The sequence below is a fragment of the Pipistrellus hanaki genome (genome assembly GCF_964339955.1).
Source record: "Pipistrellus hanaki genome assembly, chromosome: 3".
NCBI lineage: Eukaryota > Metazoa > Chordata > Mammalia > Chiroptera > Vespertilionidae > Pipistrellus > Pipistrellus hanaki.
Genome location: NC_140505.1, coordinates 55,348,522 through 55,362,418, shown reverse-complemented (window position 1 = coordinate 55,362,418; position 13,897 = coordinate 55,348,522). Strand labels below are relative to the sequence as shown.

Here is a 13,897-nt window from a genome sequence, read left to right as displayed (position 1 = left end):
TAAAGTGTAAAAGTGGCCTCTTCCAGATGGAGTGAGACTAAGAACTAGGCAGGGAGACAACTTCCCAAGCTGAAGATAAATGCACCTATGTTCTAAGCTACACGATCTATGTGCTATGCTTGGTGTGTGTGTGTGTGTGTGTGTGTGTGTGTGTGTGTGTGTGTGTATTCCTCTTTTGTTATCCCTTAGTTGCTAATAAACCACATTTAAATATTCAGGCTTTATTGAGTTTATGCTATGAGTAATTAAAGATAAGAGAACCATAACTGGGCAATCAAGCTAAGGAAGACCAGTTTCGCAGTGGCCATGATAGTTAGCCAGAGGTTGTCAAGGAGAAGAAGAATGTCAAGATAAAAGGTTGGTGCCTGCAAGAGTTGGCTCCCTTCACTTCTATCAGGATGCTTTTTCTAATTTCTAGAACTTGTTTTTAAGAATTTAGCACTTTAAAAAAAATTAATTCTTTACTGTTTAAAGTATTACATATGTCTCTCCCTCCCCCCCTCATTAACCTCTCCCTGGTCATTCCCAACCCCCACCCCCAGCACATACCCTCACCCCCTTACTGTCTATGTCCCTGGGTTATACTTATATGCATGCATATATAGTCCTTTGGTTGATCTCTCTTCTCCCACCCCCCACCCACCACCTTCCCTCTGAGGTTGAATTGTCTGTTCCATGCTTCTATGTCTCTGAATCTATTTTAGTTCATCAGTTTATGTTGTTTATTATAATTCAGCACTTTTTATGCATCTTCTTTAACAAGAAACTTGGTAAACTAATTTAAAGAAGAAAGAGACAATTTTATTATCCCTTTTAAGAACCCTTAATGTTTAGCATGTTAACTTGTCCCAAGCAGATGTTCAATAAATAATAAGAGAGAACAAGTCTAATAAAGGAGGGTGTTTGGGCACACAAAAAAATGAATGTGCTACAGTGTAATTTTGAGGTTGATGATGAGATATAATGTCACTGCTTTTGGAGTATATTCACTTAACATATATAAACTAGTTGAGTTTTTAGTTGCTTATCAATTACATGGCATTTAACCTTTTATGGTGTATCATTTACCAGTAGGCCACTAATCAGAATCATTTAACTTTCAACTGAATGATCTACTGAGACCCAAAATAGATATAATTTCAGGAAGGTGTTTTACCAAATTATTTTTGACCTGAGAAGGATATCAATAGAGCAGTTAGTTGTAGCTTCTATTATACTGAATGTTTTTTTACTTAATTAAAATTGTGTCTCTAGTTAAAAATTTATTTTAAAAAATGTTTTCTTGCTAAATAAGACTGTTACATATACAGGAAAATGAACTCTGTCCACTGAATGCTGATGCACACTGAGGATAAAAATGTATTTTCATAAATTTCAAATAAAATATTCTTATGTTCCAATGTACTATCTTCTTCTACTGAGAAGACACCTAGTTCTCTTAGAGAAGTCAAGAGCAAACCACTTTAAGTTTAAGGTACACTTGGTTCAAGTTTCTGATAGTAACTAACACAGGGATCAGGATGGCCCAGTGAGTAAAAACAAGAAGAAAAATAGACACATAAAACAAACAAATACATGACCTTCATAAAGACACTGGCATTATTCTAGTTCCAGCTTTGCCACTGTCTCCCTTTGTGGGTCTGGGTCCCGTACAGTGCAAATCAAAAGAATTAAATTCCTTTGGTTGACCAAAGGACTTGTATGCATGCCTATAAGCATAACCAATGGACACAGACACTAAGGGTAGTGGGGGCATGTGCTGGGGGGTGGGAGCAGCCGGGTAGAGGTCAATGTGTGAAAAAGAAGACATATGTACTACTTTAAACAATAAAGAATTTAAATTAAAAAAGAGAGAGAGAGAGTGAAGAGAGCTAGGAAAAAAATTAAAGCCTGAAACTTGCTCTCCTCACCTTCTTGGGAAGATGAAAGCTAGTAGCATGTGGGTCTGGTGGGGCTGTGCTAAAGGTCATTGTAGTAAATCAATTATATTGAAGTAATCACTTAACCCAATAGGGAAATCAGGGTGGGTGACCATGAGGCTTGTCACTTACCAGTGAAGGGAAGAGCTATCACGTCTGCTCACTGGTGGTGGTGGAGGCGCGGTGGGTTTGTCGGGTTTGTCTGCCTTAAACTTTTGAGGCGTGGTGGGTTTGTCTGCCTTAAACTTTTCTCTTGTCAGTGGAAGAGTCTACGTAGGGCTTCTCTCTGAAATTTTTGTAACTGCTGCCATACTGTTTTGGGAATGGCTTAGAATTTGCAAAGAGACTACAATTCACCAGTCTCATTTTAAAGCATACTCTAAATCTTATGTTCCACTTGAAAAGGCAAATGGGAATTAAAATTTGCATCAGTGTCACTGGAGATATATTTTTATATATTAATTTTTTGTTGTTGCAGTTATTATTTCCTGACACGTTCTCTATTCAAGCAATTAATCCATGAGTCATTGAAGAACAAGAAAAAAAAAAAGTGAAATTTTTGGCTTTGGGGATCTTCAAAGTTAAGGTCAAAATGTAAGACAAAGCTTGAAAGAATTTTTAATCAACTAGGATTAGTTTTCCCAATTATAGAGTCTAGACTGAGGAAGTGGATGGCCTGCAGGAGGCCAGAGCCTGAGAGGATGGCTGGTTCCCTGGGAACCCTTCTGCTCTGTCCACCTTGGCCCAAGGCCCAGACCTGGGAGAAGCTGGGAATCTGAGACAGTGGAGCCCGGTGCCACCTTTCCTAAGCAGGACATGTCATGAGTTGACATCCAGGCAGGAGAACCTCCCTAGGCCTCCACATTCCTCAGCACGAGGAGAAGAAGACCATTTTCCATGCTACTGAGGGTGGCAAAGAAAGCCAGAAGACCTCAAATAGCTTGAAGGTCAGTGTGTGATCGATGTAGTAGGAAAATGTGCGGACTGATAGCCAAGATACAAAGCTATTGAGAACACCCACTGATGTCCTGGTCCTTTGTTAGCACCCCCAGAAACTTAGATGCAGCCATGGTGGAAAGTCATAATTGGCTGAAAATTAAACATTGTCCCCTGGGGGCCTATGGTCTTGATACAGAAATTAATTGCTGTTATAGATTTGTTATAGATTCGTACAAATGATGCACTCACACATCTGATGTTGTGGACCCCAATTAGTTTTCATAGAACAACTGTATTGACATCCACCTCACTCCAGGGCAGCATTGGGTGCTGTGTTTCCTTTTTCTAGATGCGTTTAGCTCAGAACCTTTTTTATCCTATTGATTTTCATTTCTGAATTCCGGTGAGTGGTGTTTTGATAGGTAATTAGCAGCTGCTCTCAGTATTAGTTGAGCACTCTTGTTTGTATTAAATAACAAAGGTCATGTAGATACATAACTTATCATTACCCAAGACTACTGAACTGCTTCTTTTACACATTAACTTTTATTAATTTTCAATTCAGGAAGAAGAAAAAAAGAAAGAGAAAAAAAAAAAAACATAAACATGTGCCAAGAGAACAAGTTTTAGAATGGTATGAAATCATTTTTGTGTTTAAAACCTGTTCTTTTGTTAGTACTATGAGGAACTAGCTTCAAAATGAGTTGTTTTCATTCTTTTCCATCTATATGGTAAAATATCAATTTCCTATTATTTTGAAGGTTTCTTTTCCCTGCTGGCAGACAGCTGAGGGGGAGGGTACACTTAACAAACAGGGAGACAGTCTTCTTATTTGCAGTGGAGACCCACCAACCGGGGTGACTTCGCTGAAGTCATTTATCTTCCCTGTGTCTCAGTAGACTTACCTTTAAAGTGAGGGCTTCAACTTAGTGTCTTTTAGGTGCGTATTGATGCAGAGGTGTTCTGGCTGCATCGGTGCTCCTTCTCTGTGAGAAGGTAACCAAAACAACCTGAGGTCAGTAACTGGGACACAATTATGTAAAGTACTGAACATACTTTGTAAAATGAAGGATCAAGTCTCTTCATCACTGTCAGCATTTGTGGTCCTCTACTCTACATTTAGTAGACAAACAGTGCAATTTAGAAGATCTATCCTTGTTAATAGGAAAAGCAGAGTTGGCTGTATAAGATAAAGATGGGCAACTAACTCAGGTTGGATAGCCAATAAAGGACTAAATCTTTATCACCATCTCCAAATACTTCTTATTCTTCCTCAATTTCTTCAGTTTGGGTTCTCCCAAAGGACAAGGATTTGATTACAAGCAACTGACTTGGAGGTAAATCCTAGGAAGAGTGATAGGACAGTGAGGAAGTAGCACACAGAAGAAAAGAAAGCTAATATAAGGGGCATGGCACTCCAGCTGGGGACTTCTGGAAGACTGAGTAGAAGATACCCCAGAGTTGTCCCGCTCCGCTGGATGAGAGAACTGGCGTACTAATGCTCTAAATTTCTGTCCATTCCCTGTTAAGAGCATTAAGTTCACCAAATGTCTGGATAGGCCAGACATGCTCCTGCGGCCATAAAAAGTCCTAGAGTAGAGAGTTGCAAATATTTATGGTAGGTGGCAGGTGGTGTGCATGGAAACAGGATTGACATACCAGAGGGATTTGGGCAGGGCACCAATAGCATCTCCCACACAATCCTAATCCAGGCAATAAAACTCACATTCTGCCAAAGATTCCCCTTCTAGCCACTATTGCTCTTACTCTCAGCCATTTTATATGCATGTTTTATAATACACTTCCTTAGATAGTAATTGTTCTGACATTCCTCACTTCTGTGCAACTTCATTTTATGCTACTCATCAGCTTCACTTCTATAACAAAGCTAATCTGTAATTATAATTTTGTATCCAAGTGATTTCTTCCACTTGGACTATGTTCTTCTGGCATTTACAACTAATCCATGTTCTTCCTAATATACAGACTTTTTAAAAAATATATTTGTATTGATATTTAGAGAGAGAGGAAGGGAGGGAGAGGGAAATACAGAGAGAGAAACACTGATGTGAAAGCAAAACATTGACCAGTTGCCTTCTGTATGCCCCTTACACCAGGGATCAAGCCCACCACCAGGGCATGTGCCCTGACCAGGAATCAAATAAGCAACTTATTAGTGCATGGGATGATGCCCAATCAACTGAGCCACACTGGCCAGAATAGTACACAGAAAATTTTACAGAAAACAGCTAATGCTTAAAAAAATATTTTTAGATAGAATTACATACCATCTCAGGGTTTTTCTCTGTCCAAGACCTTCCCTTAACCAGCTTAATTTTTTTTTTTAGTCAGTAACCACTCAGTCTTTATGTTCTATTCTTTTCCATTTGTTTATCCAATCTTATTAAATTTTTTAGTGTAAATATCCTTAACTCAAGGCAGCCTTTTTTGAGCCCCATGAATTGGTTGGGTTTCCACGTGGCCTGCTTCAAGAGAATTTAATGCTTGTTTTTTGTAGTGCTCTAGCTTGTCATTTCTGTTCACTTTCAATTAGCCTTCTTAGATATACTTCCATGGCCATGCGGAGAGGTACCATGATGTTACTGCATGGCTAGGACCAAGTCCAATGACTGCTACAGAATAGACACTGAATAAAATTTGCTGATTCAATGTATATGAATAAACTATGTCATTCTTAGTTTATTCATATACATTGATTGATTGATTAATATTCTTGAAATGATTTTAGTTCTTCTGAGCATTTTTTCACAAGTTTATAAATATATTGAAAGTAGAAATTGTTTCTTTTGTATCCCCTCTAGAGTGTTACATTCAATGTACTTCATATAGTAGAAGCTTCAAAATGTGTGTTACTAAATTAATTCGATAACTTCAAGGTCCCATACTGTGTGCTTTGGTAAGTGATAACTTGGACCACCAGAGGCATGCTGCTTTCTCTCAAGTAAAATACAGCAACAAATCAAATAGAGTAAATTAATTTTTGGCGAGGAACTAGGTAATAAAATCAGGTTTCAAATAGAAAAACAATGAAGAAATATATCCTGTGTTTAGGGGGGATAATGAAGGTAATGAAAATAGACACCAATTCTAAATGTGTAGGGAATGCTTGGAAAGATAAAAACACTGGGATGTGTGTGCCAATTGGTCTTAATAAGACACATCAAGAAAAACAAATTAGTTTAAAGAGCAAAAACAGGCACAAGATTTCCATTCATTAAAAAGAAAAACAGTAAATGATGGGATAAAGCAAACTAAATTTTAAAAATACAAAACAAAATAATCAGGTAATATCAATATGCTTTAAAATAAAGTCACTTTTGAAAAGACCTAGTGTTTAACATAGTAATATTAATAAACATTACAAAGAAAACCACTCTAAAATATGCTGTGTTTTCCTGGTAAAAATAAAAAATTAGAGAATAAACAGAATAGAAGAATATTACTATCTTCATATGTATATATTTTACCTGTTTATGGACTCAAATACATAACATATATGCAGATATTTTATAAACAGAGGCATGAAAATAAAAATATTTTTAAAAATATGGAAAAAAATCCCTTGCTTAGGTCTGTTCTCTTTAGGTTCTAAACCTTTTCCCCACATATTTATCTCAAAGTGATAACTAGAGATGGAGTTTATTATACTCAATTATGGTGTAAACCTTAGTAATATAAGATAAAATAAATGTATTTACCAATTTATATTTTAACTAGAGGCCCAGTGCACAAAATTCATGCACAGGGGTATGTGTCCCTCAGTCCAGCCTGTACCCTCTCCAATCTGGGATTCCTTGAGGGATGTCATTGGGCCTAAACGGGCAGTCGGACATCCCTCTCACAATCCAGGACTGCTGGCTCCCAACCGCTTGCCTGCCTGCCTTCCTGATTGCCCCTAACCATTTCTGCCAGCCTGCCTGATCACTCCCTAACCACTACCCTGCCAGCCTGATTGATGCCTAACTGCTCTCCTGCCAGGCTATTTGCCCCTAACTTCCCTCCCCTCCAGGCCTAGTCAACCCTAACTGCCTTCCCCTGCAGGCCTGATCCCCCCCAATTGCCCTCCCCTGCTGGCCATCTTGTGTCCACATGGGGGCAGCCAACTTGTGTGTTGGAGTGATGGTCAATATGCATATTACTATTTTATTAGATAGGATATACATAGGGAAAAAATATATGGGACTGATTTCTGAACATGCTTAACCAAAGAGTGAAAAAAATATAGTTTTAGGTTAATAAGATTTTTTTTTTTTTTTTTACGTAAGTGCAATTACCTGAATTTATTGTTAGGTAAATTGACTAACAGAAAGCTGTACTGAATGGTTATTATACTAAATCAAGTTAGATGTCATAAATGATTTGCCATAACATACAAAAAGGAATCAAAAGACTAGATTTATTATGTTAATATTAAGTTCTCAGGTTCTCTAAATAGGCACAGAAAACCCTCTCTGGGGAAGGGTTAAATCCTTGAGAAATACTTTAAAGAAGGAACCACTGGCATATTTAAAAAATGTGATCCTTGTTTTTCTTGTAGGCAGGGATATTGTTGGAAGACACTAACATTGAAATGGTCTGCCTGATTACAATGGAGATGGAAGATCCCAGGGTTGAGGAGAGCAGGTGCACACGCCAAGTCAAGCACTTAACCCCCAGAGGCAAGCTGGTTTGCTTTCTCTAGCAGGGACACATGGGTATTTCACATTGGTTTATTGATCACAGATTCTACACTTCTGAAATGTATAGCCAACTCACAAAGTTCATAATACATTTTAATAAGAACTCCATGTCTATTGATAGAACTCAGCCTAAGGGAGACACAGTCATTATCCCTATTTCCAGGTTTGTGGTCATTTTCTGGTGTAAATACATTCCAAGGAAAAAATATAAATAGACCTTTCACCTGTTTCTGGATAATGGCACCAAAATAACACATTTCTTGTAAAGAAGAAATACACTGTGGGTTCAGTGGTCAGAGCAGAAGCTTCTTGTGGTCAGGTGATACATAGAGTCTTGACCCAAGTCCATAATACCTTAGCACAGTGAGAGCTGCAGACATACTCTCTTTTTTTTCTCCTTTCTATTTCCCAAGTGTATTCTGGGAAAAGATATCCTAGGCAACTGTCTGGATAGTCACTTTTGCTTTTTGACTCATGAATAAGAGTTATTATGAGAGGAAGGAACAGGAATGGAGTTCTTCACTAAAAGAGTACACCAAAAGCAATGACACATTCCTGTGGAATCCCAGAGACTGATACTACCACCAAGGACTGGAAATATAGGGAGTGGTCATTTCTGTTACAGCTCTATTTAACTCTCCAATTAAGCTGATGGAGAAGACAGATGGGTCTTGGAGAATGAAAGTGGATTATCATAAGCTTAATTAGGTGATGCCTCCAAGTGCAGCTGCTGTTCCAGATGTTGTCTCCTTACTAACTCAAATCAATATAGCCCCTGGCAATCAGTCCAGGCTTCAATGCAGGCAGCCCATATGACCCAGCATATTCAGTGAAGCTTAAACAGTTTGTGGCACATTGGGGTGCATTATGGAGCTCCAATAGTAAATGCATAGCTAAGACCCCTAATATTATTTTTGAAATAAAAGCTATGGACTCTTCATCAATAAACCAGTTATATTCTGAGAAATGACTCCAATTGTTATTGGAATTTGAAGAGATTAAATGTCTGATCTTGTGAACTGAGCTTCCCATTATGAACTGGTCATTAGCTTAGTCACAAAACCATAAAGTGAGGCATACCCAGCAATACTCCATCAAGTGGAATACACATACAGGAACATATATACAGAAACAGATCCAAGCCAGTATTGAATGCACAAGTTAAATTGCACAAGGAGAATGCTCTTCATTCCCAGTTGTGTCTTCCTGCTGCACTGCTGTTCTCTCTTAATACCATAGGAATGGCTGTATGGAGGGGTAGTCCCCTCCATGACTAGTTAATAGCCTGAGAAATTAGATAGATAGGTAGATAGATAGATAGATAGATAGATAGATAGATAGATACCTGGTTTCTGGTAGAGGTATGTGAATACAACATTTCTTCCTGCTTTCCTGGGATCAAGCATTATCTTATCTCACCTTATCTCACCACTCAATTCAGTGGTGGTCCTAAAAGAAGGTACATTTTGCTGTCTAATATGCCAAGGAGAAGTCATGGATTGAATTAAGTTCAAACACAATACATTCAATTAAAAAAAAAATAAAGCACAAACTATGGTGGGTGGTGTAGATAAAGATAGTCAAAAGGTACAAATTTCCAGTTATAAGATAAATGAGTTTCTGGGTATGGTAACTATGTGAGGTGATGGGTGTTAGATAAACTTATTGTGATAATCATTTTGCAATATATACATATATCAAATCATTTTGTGTACACATGAAACTAAAATAATTCTATATGTCAGTTATATCTTGGTAGAACTGGAAAAAAATAGAAGAGGGCTGCCAAAAAAAAAAAAAAAAAAAGAATACAAACTAATGGGTAGTGGTCAATGGTTTGAGCAGGTGGTTAAAAATTTTAATATATCAATACTATTTTGGTAGAGGTATGTGGATACAACATTCTGGAGATGGACAAAGTGTAGGAAAATATTAGCATACAATTTAAAAGCTCATTAAGAATTTCTTAGGGGTCAGAATAAGGTAAAATGACCAACTTTTTGGATGTCAGATAACTTTCTCTCCCATTCTTCTTAGTGCTTGCTTAATGGTCTCACGAGTAATATAGCAATGGTGGTAGTAATGAAATCTGTTAGTATGGCTTGAGTGGTGGTCCCCAAAAGATATGCCCTTGCTCTAACCCCCAGGACCTGGGAATACAACCTTATTTGAGAAGGGGTTTTGCAAATGTAAGTTAAGAATCTTGAGATGAGAGCACCCTGAATTATTTAAGTAGGTCCTCAGTCTATGGACAAGAGAAGATACAGAGAAGGCCACAGAGATTGGAGTTATGTTTCTACAAACCCAAAAAACACCTGTAGTCACTAGAAGCTGAAAAAGGCAAGAAAAGATTCTTTCCTAGAACTATCAGAAGGAAAAGCCCTTACGGACACCTTGATTTCTGAGTTCTGGCATATGAAGAGTGAGAGATGGAATTTCTTTTGTTTTAAATTATGAAGTTTATGTTAATTTGTTATGGTAGCCACAGGAATCAGGGCATCTCTACGTTAGGTTTAATTTACCATCACCATTGCTGAGGGTTGTTATTGACTGAGCAAAGAGTAGGACCTATGTGGAACTCCTGGTAGGCTGATTACTTTAGACAGTTTGCATCAAGAATTTGTGCCAACCAAGGGGAAAGAAAACACCTAAGAATTTGCTCTTCCTGCTTATTATACTTCTGGAAGCACCATTGATTGTAGACTTAACAGATACCTTTTACTTTATCAGAATATTTTGTTCATCAAACTGCTAGCCACACAATTGATTTTAGGGAATGAAGCCAGTCAAAGTGCTACTGCTCATGTGAGTATTTGTTTTCTCATGTAGCCAATCATTCTAGAGCATCTCACTTATGGACTAGTCAAATGGCCTATGGAAGACTCCCTTTTGGTCCCAGCCAGGAAATCCCCCTTGTGCAGTAAGAGTATTTGCTCAGGAGAATAATGTATAGAGCCATTTATCTCAGAGACAGGATAAATAAATCTGGGGAAGAAGGGATGACAGAATGTTTGGTGTTTCATAATATATTCAATAAAATTGTGCTAACTTCTGCTTCAAGGATTTAGTAAGCAAGAGATGAATGTATCTATTAGGTATCACAACAAGGGTTTGAGTAGGAAGCTGAGACAGTCACTAGCCTTTTAGGTTCCTCACCATAATTTAAATATATTTTTTAAAAAAAGGGATTATGATGCTGTTTGGGGTGATTAATTCTGACACCAAAGGAAAAATGGGGTTGCTACTTCACTATGTAGGTAGAAAGGGATATAACAAAAAATTAGGGCTGTAATGAATATTAATATATTGTTTTCTTTGACTTCTATGAACTACTTATAATAATTCTCATCAAAAAAATTTCTATATAACCTGAAACTTATTTTATATTTCTATTCATTTAACAGCTGATGCACTGATGGATACTCAATTTAGTATGTATTCATATAAACTTAAAGTGTTATAAGTTGTATGTATGAGAGTTGTCATATGAAAGTCTTTGAGAAAGGAATATGACTATGCACAAAGGCCTGGAGATAAGATTGTACAGATTAGGGGTGGAACTCTGAAAAGGAGGATCAGGATCAGGTTATAACACTGCCCTAGGAAGGGACAGAACCAGATGCTATAGAACATTTAAACTTTAAATTTTAAAGAATGTGAGAGTAGAAAGATGGAAGAAACAAGGATGAATTTTTCACCCAGTTGGGAGGTAGGAATATAAAATATTTTGAAAAATTCAATAATAAAAATTTGAAATGAGATTGTGTGTTCAGAAGGGAGAGTGAATAATTCATGGACCATTGTCAGTTTGGAGTTCAGGCAGTTTGAGAGCAAAATTTTCCTGAAGTCAAGAGAAGGGTCTGATTTGTAGACAAGAAGATACTTTGATTTCACAGGTACTTGGATTTCTGAGCAACAGAAACCAGGTTGTGACCAAGGAATAAAAGTTGAAGTAAATTTTAAGAAAGATAATAATGGTTGGGACCAGGAAAGAACTACATATTGCTTTAAAATAAGTAAAGTAAACTAGGTCAAATGGGAAACCACAAATCCAGTATTGTTTTTTTTCCTCTTTTGGAAGGGGTGTGCTCTCCTAGTATTCTTTCAAATAGTATTCATTTTTTCCCCCCTGCTTGGAAAAACCTAAAGACAGAAAAAATTGCTAGGTAATTATTTACAGAATTCTGTATTTTATGGCATGTAGCTACAATGCAACTGGAGAAATGATGTCAGATTTTGTTTGTTTGAAAAATGAGAATATTTGAAGTTTATTAAATATGAACATATAATTCTTTATGGTACAAATAATATGGTAATATTACTTCTATTTTCCATATAAGTAATTTATATTCTTTTCTGATCAGACTCATTTTTCTTCTTTGTAAGTGTATCTGTACTGCCTTGAGAAATGATTAGAATTGACTTAATTTATTCCTGTAACACAGTTTTGATATCCTGCTTTATTTCTTGAGCCTGTAGAAATATTTCACAAATCTTTTTTTTCCATATTTGTAAAATTTCCTCTTTATATCAGATCTTTCCAATGGTTGTGTCCAGCTCTAATATATTCTAATAGAACTGTATCTAATATTTCTTATAATCATAGTAATCAGTACTCAGTAAAATTATGCTAATAGCAATAATCAACCTAAATGAGTTATGTGCACTAAAAATTTACTCACACAGAAAAGTGGACTTGCAATAACTTTGTCCTTTTAGAGGTTGACAAATTTATGTCAGACTTTCAGTTTTCTTGGAAAAGCCAAGATCACCCAAAGGATTTCAAATATTATTGGGATTATGTAATGCATGGCAGCTGGTGGGTTGAAGACAGAGTACTCCATTCTAATTCTTACCTATTTCATGTCAGTAATTTCAGGTCATATCTCATTTAATGAGATAAGGTGACATTTACTCTAATATGTACCCATGTACACAATGCACAATGGGCTAATCAATCATAAAGTATAATTAAAAATAAAAGACTGAACATGATTTAAATAACAAACCTTCTTCTTAGAGGCATGATCCAAAAATCATCTTAATTTGACAAAAATTTCTTCTGCAGTAAATTCTTCTAGGGAATGTGATTATACCACTTCCTTCTTTACTCAACATCAATGTTTGCAAATCTTGTATCGAAATACTATCTTATATTTAACCTAAATCCCTATGTAGAAGCATAAGCCCACTATTTCATCTTCTAGCTTAAGTGAAGATGCAATACAGCTTCCATTTCTAAATGATTATTTAAAAAAAAAAAGAAGAAGAAGAACATAGGCTTATTTGCATATAATTGTCTCAGCTATTCCTTCTCTACCCCCTCAATAATAATAATAATAATAATGATAAAAGACTGCATTGCTCCCTTTTACATTCCCTGTTCCTTTTCAGGTTGCACATTACCATTTCATTTTATCTTTGTAGTTAAATCTTCCCAGCTGTCCCCGGTTATTTCCCTATGATTAATTTCCATAAGTAAAATTTCTGGGTCAAAGGGTAAGCACAATTTAAATTTTTTAAATTCATACAACCAACTCACTCTTAACAGATTGTATTTACTTATGCATCTACTGGCTATATAAAAAGCAAAAAGTCTCTTCTCACTTTTGATAATGTTGTATGTTGTCATTCTTTTTATCTTTGGCAATATGGTACCATTATTTTATTTTTCATTTATTTTCTTATCAGTGATGTTGAATGTTTTCAGTGTATGTGTGCATAAGAATTTTCTTTTCTATTCCCTTGCACATTTTTTACATTGGAATTTTTCTCTCATTTTTTTTTGTAGAAAAGAAATTATCTTGCATCTGGCACATATTACTAATATATTCTTCTACTTGTTGCTTGTTATTTTATTCTATTTATCTTAATTAGAACAAAATGTTTTTAATTTTTATGCAGTAAAATTTATTAATCAGAAATTTGTGAGTATTTAACACCCCCCACCCCATTATTTAATTATTCATCTATATTTTCTTTCTTTGGACTTTTATATTTTAGATTAAATAAAAGGGAAGTTACCACCAGGACAGTGACATCTTGGTAAAGATCTGAGGAAATAAAGAGGCGGTCACATACATATTTTTTTTAAATATATTTTATTGATTTTGTACAGAGAGGAAGGGAGAGAGATAGTTAGAAACATCGATGAGAGAGTCATCAATCAGCTGCTTCTTGCACACCCCCTACCGGGGATATGCCCACAACCAAGGTACATGCCCTTGACCAGAATCGAACCCGGGACCCTTCAGTCCCCAAGCCGACGCTCTATCCATTGAGCCAAACCAGTTTCGGCCACATACATATTTTTAAAAGAGAACCACTAATGCAAGTACC

General features: G+C 36.4%; 1 long non-coding RNA gene across 1 annotated transcript in view; it reads left to right on the top strand.

The window, feature by feature from the left end:
- Positions 1 to 2,045: 2,045 nt before the first annotated feature.
- The window catches only part of LOC311618846, a 158,255-nt gene continuing 146,403 nt past the window's right edge, over positions 2,046 to 13,897 (top strand). Inside the window, exon 1 of the long non-coding RNA XR_014794380.1 lies at positions 2,046 to 3,492. This is a non-coding gene — a long non-coding RNA (uncharacterized lncRNA). The remainder of the gene's footprint in view (positions 3,493 to 13,897) is intronic.